Source organism: Crinia signifera, chromosome 19, assembly GCF_055691185.1.
Source record: "Crinia signifera chromosome 19, ASM5569118v1, whole genome shotgun sequence".
NCBI lineage: Eukaryota > Metazoa > Chordata > Amphibia > Anura > Myobatrachidae > Crinia > Crinia signifera.
The window spans coordinates 137,429,370-137,443,357 of NC_139226.1; positions in this window are offsets into that span (position 1 = coordinate 137,429,370).

Here is a 13,988-nt window from a genome sequence, read left to right on the forward strand (position 1 = left end):
TTTTCTATTTTCCTTTTCGGTAACACCTGCCTGGGAAGGAAAATACATTTTTATTTGAATTATAAGCGCCAGAGGAACACTTCCATATCTTGTCTCGGTATTGTATGTCTTCTATTGAAGTGGTGTTTCAATTATTTGGTAGTGGGACCTTAGGCTGCTTAATTAGCGCATTATATGCTGGTTCAAAATCTATCCAAACGTGACTGAGTATATGTATGTTAGTGTGTGCGCAGGATCTACAGGTACACACGCACTGATCATACAGACACCGGGGTATACAGGTGTGACTGAGTATATGTATGTTAGTGTGTGCGCAGGATATACAGGTACACACGCACTGATCATACAGACACCGGGGTATACAGGTGTGACTGAGTATGTGTATGTTAGTGTGTGCGCAGGATCTACAGGTACACGCGCACTGATCATACAGACGCAGGGGTATACAGGTGTGACTGAGTATATGTATGTTAGTGTGTGCGCAGGATCTACAGGTACACACGCACTGATCATACAGACACCGGGGTATACAGGTGTGACTGAGTATATGTATGTTAGTGTGTGCGCAGGATATACAGGTACACACGCACTGATCATACAGACACCGGGGTATACAGGTGTGACTGAGTATATGTATGCTAGTGTGTGCGCAGGATCTACAGGGTACACGCGCACTGATCATACAGACCCCGGGGTATACAGGTGTGACTGAGTATATGTATGTTAGTGTGTGCGCAGGATATACAGGTACACACGCACTGATCATACAGACACCGGGGTATACAGGTGTGACTGAGTATGTGTATGTTAGTGTGTGCGCAGGATATACAGGGCACACGCGCACTGATCATACAGACACAGGGGTATACAGGTGTGACTGAGTATATGTATGTTAGTGTGTGCGCAGGATATACAGGGTACACACGCACTGATCATACAGACACAGGGGTATACAGGTGTGACTGAGTATATGTATGTTAGTGTGTGTGCAGGATATACAGGTACACACGCACTGATCATACAGACACAGGGGTATACAGGTGTGACTGAGTATATGTATGTTAGTGTGTGCGCAGGATATACAGGGCACACACGCACTGATCATACAGACACAGGGGTATACAGGTGTGACTGAGTATATGTATGTTAGTGTGTGCGCAGGATATACAGGTACACACGCACTGATCATACAGACACCGGGGTATACAGGTGTGACTGAGTATATGTATGTTAGTGTGTGCGCAGGATATACAGGGTACACACGCACTGATCATACAGACACAGGGGTATACAGGTGTGACTGAGTATATGTATGTTAGTGTGTGTGCAGGATATACAGGTACACACGCACTGATCATACAGACACAGGGGTATACAGGTGTGACTGAGTATATGTATGTTAGTGTGTGCGCAGGATATACAGGGCACACACGCACTGATCATACAGACACAGGGGTATACAGGTGTGACTGAGTATATGTATGTTAGTGTGTGCGCAGGTATACAGGGTACACACGCACTGATCATACAGACACAGGGGTATACAGGTGTGACTTAGTATATGTATGTTAGTGTGTGCGCAGGATCTACAGGTACACAGGCACTGATCATACAGACACAGGGGTATACAGGTGTGACTGAGTATGTGTATGTTAGTGTGTGCGCAGGATCTACAGGGCACACACGCACTGATCATACAGACACAGGGGTATACAGGTGTGGCTGAGTATGTGTATGTTAGTGTGTGCGCAGGATCTACAGGTACACACGCACTGATCATACAGACACAGGGGTATACTGGTGTGACTGAGTATGTGTATGTTAGTGTGTGCGCAGGATATACAGGGCACACGCACACTGAACATACAGACACAAGGGTATACAGGTGTGACTGAGTATACTATGTATGTTTGTGTGTGTGCAGGATCTACAGGTACACACGCACTGATCATACAGACACGGGTATACAGGTGTGACTGAGTATATGTATGTTAGTGTGTGCGCAGGATATACAGGTACACACGCACTGATCATACAGACACAGGGGTATACAGGTGTGACTGAGTATGTGTATGTTAGTGTGTGCGCAGGATATACAGGTACACACGCACTGATCATACAGACACAGGGGTATACAGGTGTGACTGAGTATATGTATGTTAGTGTGTGCGCAGGATCTACAGGTACACACGCACTGATCATACAGACACGGGTATACAGGTGTGACTGAGTATATGTATGTTAGTGTGTGCGCAGGATATACAGGGCACACACGCACTGATCATACAGACACAGGGGTATACAGGTGTGACTGAGTATATTTATGTTAGTGTGTGCACAGGATATACAGGGCACACACACACTGATCATACAGACACAGGGGTATACAGGTGTGACTATATATCTATATTAGTGTGTGCAGATAGATACACACACATAAATGGATCATATTAGGTATAGATAATTGAACAATAGATATACAGTAGATAGATAAATGTCAGCACCTGTACTATGTTACATGCTACCAGGGCACTGGTAGCATGTAACATAGTAGTGACAGGGTGCTGATAGAGGTCATGTAATATCGTAACAAAAAGACATTAAGTTCAGTCCTCTCCTCTAACCTCAGGGGGTAAACGCGTGTCCTGTGCACAGTCCTCTAACCTCAAGGGGTGACCGCGTGTCCTGTGCACAGTCCTCTAACCTCAGGGAGTGACCGTGTGTCCTGCGCACAGTCCTCTAACCTCAGGGGGGTGACCGCGTGTCCTGTGTACAGTCCTCTAACCTCAGGGAGTGACCGCGTGTTCGGTGTCCAGTCCTTTAACCTCAGGGGGGTGACCTTGTATCTTGTGTCCAGTCCTCTAACCTCAGGGGATGACCGCGTGTCCTGTGTACAGTCCTCTAACCTCAGGGGGGTGATCGCGTGTCCTGTGCACAGTCCTCTAACCTCAGGGGGTGATCGCGTGACCTGCACATGGTCCTCTAACCTCGGGGGGTGACCGCGTGTCCGGTGTACAGTCCTGTAACCTCAGGGAGTGACCGAGTATCCTGTGTCCAGTCCTCTAACCTCAGGGAGTGACCGCGTGTCCTGTGTACAGTCCTCTAACCTCAGAGGGGTGACCACGTGTCCTGTGCACAGTCCTCTAACCTCAGGGAGTGACCGCGTGTCCTGTGCACAGTCCTCTAACCTCAGGGAGTGACCGCGTGTCCTGTGTCCAGTCCTTTAACCTCAGGGGGGTGACCTTGTGTCCAGTCCTCTAACCTCATGGGATGACCACATGTCCCGTGTACAGTCCTCTAACCTCAGGGGGGTGACCATGTGTCCTGTGTACAGTCCTCTAACCTCAGGCGATGACCATGTGTCCTGTGCACAGTCCTCTAACCTCAGGGGGGTGACCACGTGTCCTGTGCACAGTCCTCTAACCTCAGGGGGGTGACCACATGTCCTGTGCACAGTCCTCTTTCCTCAGGGGTTGACCGCTTGTCCAATGTACAGTCCTCTAACTTCAGGGGGTGACCGCGTGGTCCTGCGTACCGTCCTTTAATCTCAGTGGGTGACCGCGTGTCCTGTGTACAGTCCTCTAACCTCAGGGGGGGGATGGCTGTACAGTCCTTTAACCTCAGGGGTGACTAAGTGTCCTGTGTAAGTCCTCTAAACTAAGCGAGATACTGCATGTCCTGTGCTTCGTCCTCTTACCTCAGGGGGTAACCGCGTGTCGTGTCCTGTCCTCCAACCTCAGGGGGTGACCGCATGTCCTGTGTACAGACCTCTAACCTCAGGGGGTGACCCCGTGTCCTGTCCTCTAACCTCAGGGGGTGACTGCGTGTCCTGTGTAGAGTCCTCTAACCTCAGGGGGTGACTGTGTGTCCTGTGTACAGTCCTCTAACCTCAGGGGGTGACTGTGTGTCCTGTGTACAGTCCTCTAACCTCAGGGTTGACTGTGTGCCCTGTGTAAGTTCTCTAACCTCAGGGGGTGACCGCATGTCCTGTGTACAGACCTCTAACCTCAGGGAGTGACCGCGTGTTCGGTGTCCAGTCCTTTAACCTCAGGGGGGTGACCTTGTATCTTGTGTCCAGTCCTCTAACCTCAGGGGATGACCGCGTGTCCTGTGTACAGTCCTCTAACCTCAGGGGGGTGATCGCGTGTCCTGTGCACAGTCCTCTAACCTCAGGGGGTGATCGCGTGTCCTGCACATGGTCCTCTAACCTCGGGGGGTGACCGCGTGTCCGGTGTACAGTCCTGTAACCTCAGGGAGTGACCGAGTATCCTGTGTCCAGTCCTCTAACCTCAGGGAGTGACCGCGTGTCCTGTGTACAGTCCTCTAACCTCAGAGGGGTGACCACGTGTCCTGTGCACAGTCCTCTAACCTCAGGGAGTGACCGCGTGTCCTGTGCACAGTCCTCTAACCTCAGGGAGTGACCGCGTGTCCTGTGTCCAGTCCTTTAACCTCAGGGGGGTGACCTTGTGTCCAGTCCTCTAACCTCATGGGATGACCACATGTCCCGTGTACAGTCCTCTAACCTCAGGGGGGTGACCATGTGTCCTGTGTACAGTCCTCTAACCTCAGGCGATGACCATGTGTCCTGTGCACAGTCCTCTAACCTCAGGGGGGTGACCACGTGTCCTGTGCACAGTCCTCTAACCTCAGGGGGGTGACCACATGTCCTGTGCACAGTCCTCTTTCCTCAGGGGTTGACCGCTTGTCCAATGTACAGTCCTCTAACTTCAGGGGGTGACCGCGTGGTCCTGCGTACCGTCCTTTAATCTCAGTGGGTGACCGCGTGTCCTGTGTACAGTCCTCTAACCTCAGGGGGGGGATGGCTGTACAGTCCTTTAACCTCAGGGGTGACTAAGTGTCCTGTGTAAGTCCTCTAAACTAAGCGAGATACTGCATGTCCTGTGCTTCGTCCTCTTACCTCAGGGGGTAACCGCGTGTCGTGTCCTGTCCTCCAACCTCAGGGGGTGACCGCATGTCCTGTGTACAGACCTCTAACCTCAGGGGGTGACCCCGTGTCCTGTCCTCTAACCTCAGGGGGTGACTGCGTGTCCTGTGTAGAGTCCTCTAACCTCAGGGGGTGACTGTGTGTCCTGTGTACAGTCCTCTAACCTCAGGGGGTGACTGTGTGTCCTGTGTACAGTCCTCTAACCTCAGGGGATGACCGCGTGTCCTGTGTACAGTCCTCTAACCTCAGGGGTTGACTGTGTGCCCTGTGTAAGTTCTCTAACCTCAGGGGGTGACCGCATGTCCTGTGTACAGACCTCTAACCTCAGGGAGTGACCCTGTGTCCTGTCCTCTAACCTCAGGGGGTGACTGCGTGTCCTGTGTAAGTCCTCTAACCTCAGGGGGCGACTGCGTGTCCTGTGTACAGTCCTCTAACCTCAGGGTTGACCGTGTGCCCTGTGTACATTCTCTAACCTAAGGGGGAGACCGCATGTCCTGTGCATGGTCCTCTTACCTAACGGGGTGACCGCATGTCCTGCATACAGTCCCCTATTCTCAGGGGGTGACCGTGTGTCCTGTGTACAGTCCCCTAACCTTAGGCGGTTACCGTGTGCCCTGTGTAAGACCTCTAACCTAAGGGGGTGACCGCATGTCCTGTGTACAGTCCTCCAACCTCATCGGTGACCGTGTATCTTGTGTACAGTCCTCTAACCTTATGGGGTGACCGCGTGTCCTGCGCATGGTCCTCTGACCTCAGGGGTGACAGCATGTCCTGTCCTCTCACCTCAAGGGGTGACTGCGTGTCCTGTGTACAGACCTCTAACCTCAGGGGGTGACCGCGTGTCCTGTGTACATACCTCTAACCTCAGGGGGTGATAGCATGTCCTGCGTACAGTCCTCGAACCTCAGGAGGTGACCGTGTGTCCTGCGCACAGTCCTCGAACCTCAGGGGGTGACTGCGTGTCCTGTGTACAGACCTCTAACCTCAGGGGGTGACCGCATGTCCTGTGTACAGTCCTCTAACCTCAGGAGGTGACCGTGTATCCTGTGTACAGTGATCTAACCTCAGGGGGTGACCGCGTGTCCTGTATCCAGTCCTCTAACCTCAGGGGATGACCAGGTATTCTGTGTACAGTCCTCTAACCTCAGGAGGTGACCGTGTGTCCTGTGTACAGTCCTCTAACCTCAGGAGGTGACCGTGTGTCCTGTGTACAGACCTCTAAGCTCAGGGGGTGACTGCTTGTCCTGTGTACAGTCCTCTAACCTCAGGGGGTGACCGTGTATCCTGTGTACAGTCCTCTAACCTCAGGGGGTGACCGTGTATCCTGTGTACAGTCCTCTAACCTCAGGGTTGACCGTGTGCCCTGTGTACATTCTCTAACCTAAGGGGGAGACCGCATGTCCTGTGCATGGTCCTCTTACCTAACGGGGTGACCGCATGTCCTGCATACAGTCCCCTATTCTCAGGGGGTGACCATGTGTCCTGTGTACAGTCCCCTAACCTTAGGCGGTTACCGTGTGCCCTGTGTAAGACCTCTAACCTAAGGGGGTGACCGCATGTCCTGTGTACAGTCCTCCAACCTCATCGGTGACCGTGTATCTTGTGTACAGTCCTCTAACCTTATGGGGTGACCGCGTGTCCTGCGCATGGTCCTCTGACCTCAGGGGTGACAGCATGTCCTGTCCTCTCACCTCAAGGGGTGACTGCGTGTCCTGTGTACAGACCTCTAACCTCAGGGGGTGACCGCGTGTCCTGTGTACATACCTCTAACCTCAGGGGGTGATAGCATGTCCTGCGTACAGTCCTCTAACCTCAGGAGGTGACCGTGTGTCCTGCGCTCAGTCCTCGAACCTCAGGGGGTGACCGCGTGTCCTGTGTACAGACCTCTAACCTCAGGGGGTGACCGCATGTCCTGTGTACAGTCCTCTAACCTCAGGAAGTGACCGTGTATCCTGTGTACAGTGATCTAACCTCAGGGGGTGACCGCGTGTCCTGTGTCCAGTCTTCTAACCTCAGGGGATGACCAGGTATTCTGTGTACAGTCCTCTAACCTCAGGAGGTGACCGTGTGTCCTGTGTACAGTCCTCTAACCTCAGGAGGTGACCGTGTGTCCTGTGTACAGACCTCTAAGCTCAGGGGGTGACTGCTTGTCCTGTGTACAGTCCTCTAACCTCAGGGGGTGACCGTGTATCCTGTGTACAGTCCTCTAACCTCAGGGGGTGACCGTGTATCCTGTGTACAGTCCTCGAACCTCAGGGTTGACCGTGTGCCCTGTGTACATTCTCTAACCTAAGGGGGAGACCGCATGTCCTGTGCATGGTCCGCTTACCTTAAGGGGTGACCGCATGTCCTGCATACAGTCCCCTATTCTCAGGGGGTGACCGTGTGTCCTGTGTACAGTCCCCTAACCTTAGGCGGTTACCGTGTGCCCTGTGTAAGACCTCTAACCTAAGGGGGTGACCGCATGTCCTGTGTACAGTCCTCCAACCTCATCGGTGACCGTGTATCTTGTGTACAGTCCTCTAACCTTATGGGGTGACCGCGTGTCCTGCGCATGGTCCTCTGACCTCAGGGGTGACAGCATGTCCTGTCCTCTCACCTCAAGGGGTGACTGCGTGTCCTGTGTACATACCTCTAACCTCAGGGGGTGATAGCATGTCCTGCGTACAGTCCTCTAACCTCAGGAGGTGACCGTGTGTCCTGCGCACAGTCCTCGAACCTCAGGGGGTGACTGCGTGTCCTGTGTACAGACCTCTAACCTCAGGGGGTGACCGCGTGTCCTGTGTACAGTCCTCTAACCTCAGGAGGTGACCGTGTATCCTGTGTACAGTGATCTAACCTCAGGGGGTGACCGCGTGTCCTGTGTACAGTCCTCTAACCTCAGGGGGCGACCATGTGTCCTGCACACAGTCCTCGAACCTCAGGGGGTGACCGTGTGTCCTGCGCACAGTCCTCGAACCTCAGGGGGTGACTGCGTGTCCTGTGTACAGACCTCTAACCTCAGGGGGTGACCGCGTGTCCTGTGTACAGTCCTCTAACCTCAGGAGGTGACCGTGTATCCTGTGTACAGTGATCTAACCTCAGGGGGTGACCGCGTGTCCTGTGTCCAGTCCTCTAACCTCAGGGGATGACCAGGTATTCTATGTACAGTCCTCTAACCTCAGGAGGTGACCGTGTGTCCTGTGTACAGTCCTCTAACCTCAGGAGGTGACCGTGTGTCCTGTGTACAGTCCTCTAACCTCAGGAGGTGACCGTGTGTCCTGTGTACAGACCTCTAAGCTCAGGGGGTGACCGTGTATCCTGTGTAAGTCCTCTAACCTCAGGGGGTGACTGCGTGTCCTGTGTACAGTCCTCTAACCTCAGGGTTGACAGTGTATCCTGTGTACAGTTCTCTAACCTCAGGGGGTGACCGCGTGTCCTGTGTACAGTCCTCTAACCTCAGGGGGTGACCGCGTGTCCTGTGTACAGTCCTCTAACCTCAGGGGGTGACTGCGTGTCCTGTGTACAGTCCTCTAACCTCAGGGGGTGACTGCGTGTCCTGTGTACAGTCCTCTAACCTCAGGGTTGACCGTGTGCCCTGTGTACATTCTCTAACCTAAGGGGGAGACCGCATGTCCTGTGCATGGTCCTCTTACCTAACGGGGTGACCGCATGTCCTGCATACAGTCCCCTATTCTCAGGGGGTGACCGTGTGTCCTGTGTACAGTCCTCTAACCTCAGGGGGGTGATCGCGTGTCCTGTGCACAGTCCTCTAACCTCAGGGGGTGATCGCGTGTCCTGCACATGGTCCTCTAACCTCGGGGGGTGACCGCTCTAACCTCAGGGGGTGACTGCGTGTCCTGTGTACAGTCCTCTAACCTCAGGGTTGACCGTGTGCCCTGTGTACATTCTCTAACCTAAGGGGGAGACCGCATGTCCTGTGCATGGTCCTCTTACCTAACGGGGTGACCGCATGTCCTGCATACAGTCCCCTATTCTCAGGGGGTGACCGTGTGTCCTGTGTACAGTCCTCTAACCTCAGGGGGGTGATCGCGTGTCCTGTGCACAGTCCTCTAACCTCAGGGGGTGATCGCGTGTCCTGCACATGGTCCTCTAACCTCGGGGGGTGACCGCGTGTCCGGTGTACAGTCCTGTAACCTCAGGGAGTGACCGAGTATCCTGTGTCCAGTCCTCTAACCTCAGGGAGTGACCGCGTGTCCTGTGTACAGTCCTCTAACCTCAGAGGGGTGACCACGTGTCCTGTGCACAGTCCTCTAACCTCAGGGAGTGACCGCGTGTCCTGTGCACAGTCCTCTAACCTCAGGGAGTGACCGCGTGTCCTGTGTCCAGTCCTTTAACCTCAGGGGGGTGACCTTGTGTCCAGTCCTCTAACCTCATGGGATGACCACATGTCCCGTGTACAGTCCTCTAACCTCAGGGGGGTGACCATGTGTCCTGTGTACAGTCCTCTAACCTCAGGCGATGACCATGTGTCCTGTGCACAGTCCTCTAACCTCAGGGGGGTGACCACGTGTCCTGTGCACAGTCCTCTAACCTCAGGGGGGTGACCACATGTCCTGTGCACAGTCCTCTTTCCTCAGGGGTTGACCGCTTGTCCAATGTACAGTCCTCTAACTTCAGGGGGTGACCGCGTGGTCCTGCGTACCGTCCTTTAATCTCAGTGGGTGACCGCGTGTCCTGTGTACAGTCCTCTAACCTCAGGGGGGGGATGGCTGTACAGTCCTTTAACCTCAGGGGTGACTAAGTGTCCTGTGTAAGTCCTCTAAACTAAGCGAGATACTGCATGTCCTGTGCTTCGTCCTCTTACCTCAGGGGGTAACCGCGTGTCGTGTCCTGTCCTCCAACCTCAGGGGGTGACCGCATGTCCTGTGTACAGACCTCTAACCTCAGGGGGTGACCCCGTGTCCTGTCCTCTAACCTCAGGGGGTGACTGCGTGTCCTGTGTAGAGTCCTCTAACCTCAGGGGGTGACTGTGTGTCCTGTGTACAGTCCTCTAACCTCAGGGGGTGACTGTGTGTCCTGTGTACAGTCCTCTAACCTCAGGGGATGACCGCGTGTCCTGTGTACAGTCCTCTAACCTCAGGGGTTGACTGTGTGCCCTGTGTAAGTTCTCTAACCTCAGGGGGTGACCGCATGTCCTGTGTACAGACCTCTAACCTCAGGGAGTGACCCTGTGTCCTGTCCTCTAACCTCAGGGGGTGACTGCGTGTCCTGTGTAAGTCCTCTAACCTCAGGGGGCGACTGCGTGTCCTGTGTACAGTCCTCTAACCTCAGGGTTGACCGTGTGCCCTGTGTACATTCTCTAACCTAAGGGGGAGACCGCATGTCCTGTGCATGGTCCTCTTACCTAACGGGGTGACCGCATGTCCTGCATACAGTCCCCTATTCTCAGGGGGTGACCGTGTGTCCTGTGTACAGTCCCCTAACCTTAGGCGGTTACCGTGTGCCCTGTGTAAGACCTCTAACCTAAGGGGGTGACCGCATGTCCTGTGTACAGTCCTCCAACCTCATCGGTGACCGTGTATCTTGTGTACAGTCCTCTAACCTTATGAGGTGACCGCGTGTCCTGCGCATGGTCCTCTGACCTCAGGGGTGACAGCATGTCCTGTCCTCTCACCTCAAGGGGTGACTGCGTGTCCTGTGTACAGACCTCTAACCTCAGGGGGTGACCGCGTGTCCTGTGTACATACCTCTAACCTCAGGGGGTGATAGCATGTCCTGCGTACAGTCCTCGAACCTCAGGAGGTGACCGTGTGTCCTGCGCACAGTCCTCGAACCTCAGGGGGTGACTGCGTGTCCTGTGTACAGACCTCTAACCTCAGGGGGTGACCGCATGTCCTGTGTACAGTCCTCTAACCTCAGGAGGTGACCGTGTATCCTGTGTACAGTGATCTAACCTCAGGGGGTGACCGCGTGTCCTGTATCCAGTCCTCTAACCTCAGGGGATGACCAGGTATTCTGTGTACAGTCCTCTAACCTCAGGAGGTGACCGTGTGTCCTGTGTACAGTCCTCTAACCTCAGGAGGTGACCGTGTGTCCTGTGTACAGACCTCTAAGCTCAGGGGGTGACTGCTTGTCCTGTGTACAGTCCTCTAACCTCAGGGGGTGACCGTGTATCCTGTGTACAGTCCTCTAACCTCAGGGGGTGACCGTGTATCCTGTGTACAGTCCTCTAACCTCAGGGTTGACCGTGTGCCCTGTGTACATTCTCTAACCTAAGGGGGAGACCGCATGTCCTGTGCATGGTCCTCTTACCTAACGGGGTGACCGCATGTCCTGCATACAGTCCCCTATTCTCAGGGGGTGACCATGTGTCCTGTGTACAGTCCCCTAACCTTAGGCGGTTACCGTGTGCCCTGTGTAAGACCTCTAACCTAAGGGGGTGACCGCATGTCCTGTGTACAGTCCTCCAACCTCATCGGTGACCGTGTATCTTGTGTACAGTCCTCTAACCTTATGGGGTGACCGCGTGTCCTGCGCATGGTCCTCTGACCTCAGGGGTGACAGCATGTCCTGTCCTCTCACCTCAAGGGGTGACTGCGTGTCCTGTGTACAGACCTCTAACCTCAGGGGGTGACCGCGTGTCCTGTGTACATACCTCTAACCTCAGGGGGTGATAGCATGTCCTGCGTACAGTCCTCTAACCTCAGGAGGTGACCGTGTGTCCTGCGCTCAGTCCTCGAACCTCAGGGGGTGACCGCGTGTCCTGTGTACAGACCTCTAACCTCAGGGGGTGACCGCATGTCCTGTGTACAGTCCTCTAACCTCAGGAAGTGACCGTGTATCCTGTGTACAGTGATCTAACCTCAGGGGGTGACCGCGTGTCCTGTGTCCAGTCTTCTAACCTCAGGGGATGACCAGGTATTCTGTGTACAGTCCTCTAACCTCAGGAGGTGACCGTGTGTCCTGTGTACAGTCCTCTAACCTCAGGAGGTGACCGTGTGTCCTGTGTACAGACCTCTAAGCTCAGGGGGTGACTGCTTGTCCTGTGTACAGTCCTCTAACCTCAGGGGGTGACCGTGTATCCTGTGTACAGTCCTCTAACCTCAGGGGGTGACCGTGTATCCTGTGTACAGTCCTCGAACCTCAGGGTTGACCGTGTGCCCTGTGTACATTCTCTAACCTAAGGGGGAGACCGCATGTCCTGTGCATGGTCCGCTTACCTTAAGGGGTGACCGCATGTCCTGCATACAGTCCCCTATTCTCAGGGGGTGACCGTGTGTCCTGTGTACAGTCCCCTAACCTTAGGCGGTTACCGTGTGCCCTGTGTAAGACCTCTAACCTAAGGGGGTGACCGCATGTCCTGTGTACAGTCCTCCAACCTCATCGGTGACCGTGTATCTTGTGTACAGTCCTCTAACCTTATGGGGTGACCGCGTGTCCTGCGCATGGTCCTCTGACCTCAGGGGTGACAGCATGTCCTGTCCTCTCACCTCAAGGGGTGACTGCGTGTCCTGTGTACATACCTCTAACCTCAGGGGGTGATAGCATGTCCTGCGTACAGTCCTCTAACCTCAGGAGGTGACCGTGTGTCCTGCGCACAGTCCTCGAACCTCAGGGGGTGACTGCGTGTCCTGTGTACAGACCTCTAACCTCAGGGGGTGACCGCGTGTCCTGTGTACAGTCCTCTAACCTCAGGAGGTGACCGTGTATCCTGTGTACAGTGATCTAACCTCAGGGGGTGACCGCGTGTCCTGTGTACAGTCCTCTAACCTCAGGGGGCGACCATGTGTCCTGCACACAGTCCTCGAACCTCAGGGGGTGACCGTGTGTCCTGCGCACAGTCCTCGAACCTCAGGGGGTGACTGCGTGTCCTGTGTACAGACCTCTAACCTCAGGGGGTGACCGCGTGTCCTGTGTACAGTCCTCTAACCTCAGGAGGTGACCGTGTATCCTGTGTACAGTGATCTAACCTCAGGGGGTGACCGCGTGTCCTGTGTCCAGTCCTCTAACCTCAGGGGATGACCAGGTATTCTATGTACAGTCCTCTAACCTCAGGAGGTGACCGTGTGTCCTGTGTACAGTCCTCTAACCTCAGGAGGTGACCGTGTGTCCTGTGTACAGTCCTCTAACCTCAGGAGGTGACCGTGTGTCCTGTGTACAGACCTCTAAGCTCAGGGGGTGACCGTGTATCCTGTGTAAGTCCTCTAACCTCAGGGGGTGACTGCGTGTCCTGTGTACAGTCCTCTAACCTCAGGGTTGACAGTGTATCCTGTGTACAGTTCTCTAACCTCAGGGGGTGACCGCGTGTCCTGTGTACAGTCCTCTAACCTCAGGGTTGACAGTGTATCCTGTGTACAGTTCTCTAACCTCAGGGGGTGACCGCGTGTCCTGTGTACAGTCCTCTAACCTCAGGGGGTGACCGCGTGTCCTGTGTACAGTCCTCTAACCTCAGGGGGTGACTGCGTGTCCTGTGTACAGTCCTCTAACCTCAGGGGGTGACTGCGTGTCCTGTGTACAGTCCTCTAACCTCAGGGTTGACCGTGTGCCCTGTGTACATTCTCTAACCTAAGGGGGAGACCGCATGTCCTGTGCATGGTCCTCTTACCTAACGGGGTGACCGCATGTCCTGCATACAGTCCCCTATTCTCAGGGGGTGACCGTGTGTCCTGTGTACAGTCCTCTAACCTCAGGGGGGTGATCGCGTGTCCTGTGCACAGTCCTCTAACCTCAGGGGGTGATCGCGTGTCCTGCACATGGTCCTCTAACCTCGGGGGGTGACCGCGTGTCCGGTGTACAGTCCTGTAACCTCAGGGAGTGACCGAGTATCCTGTGTCCAGTCCTCTAACCTCAGGGAGTGACCGCGTGTCCTGTGTACAGTCCTCTAACCTCAGAGGGGTGACCACGTGTCCTGTGCACAGTCCTCTAACCTCAGGGAGTGACCGCGTGTCCTGTGCACAGTCCTCTAACCTCAGGGAGTGACCGCGTGTCCTGTGTCCAGTCCTTTAACCTCAGGGGGGTGACCTTGTGTCCAGTCCTCTAACCTCATGGGATGACCACATGTCCCGTGTACAGTCCTCTAACCTCAGGGGGGTGACCATGT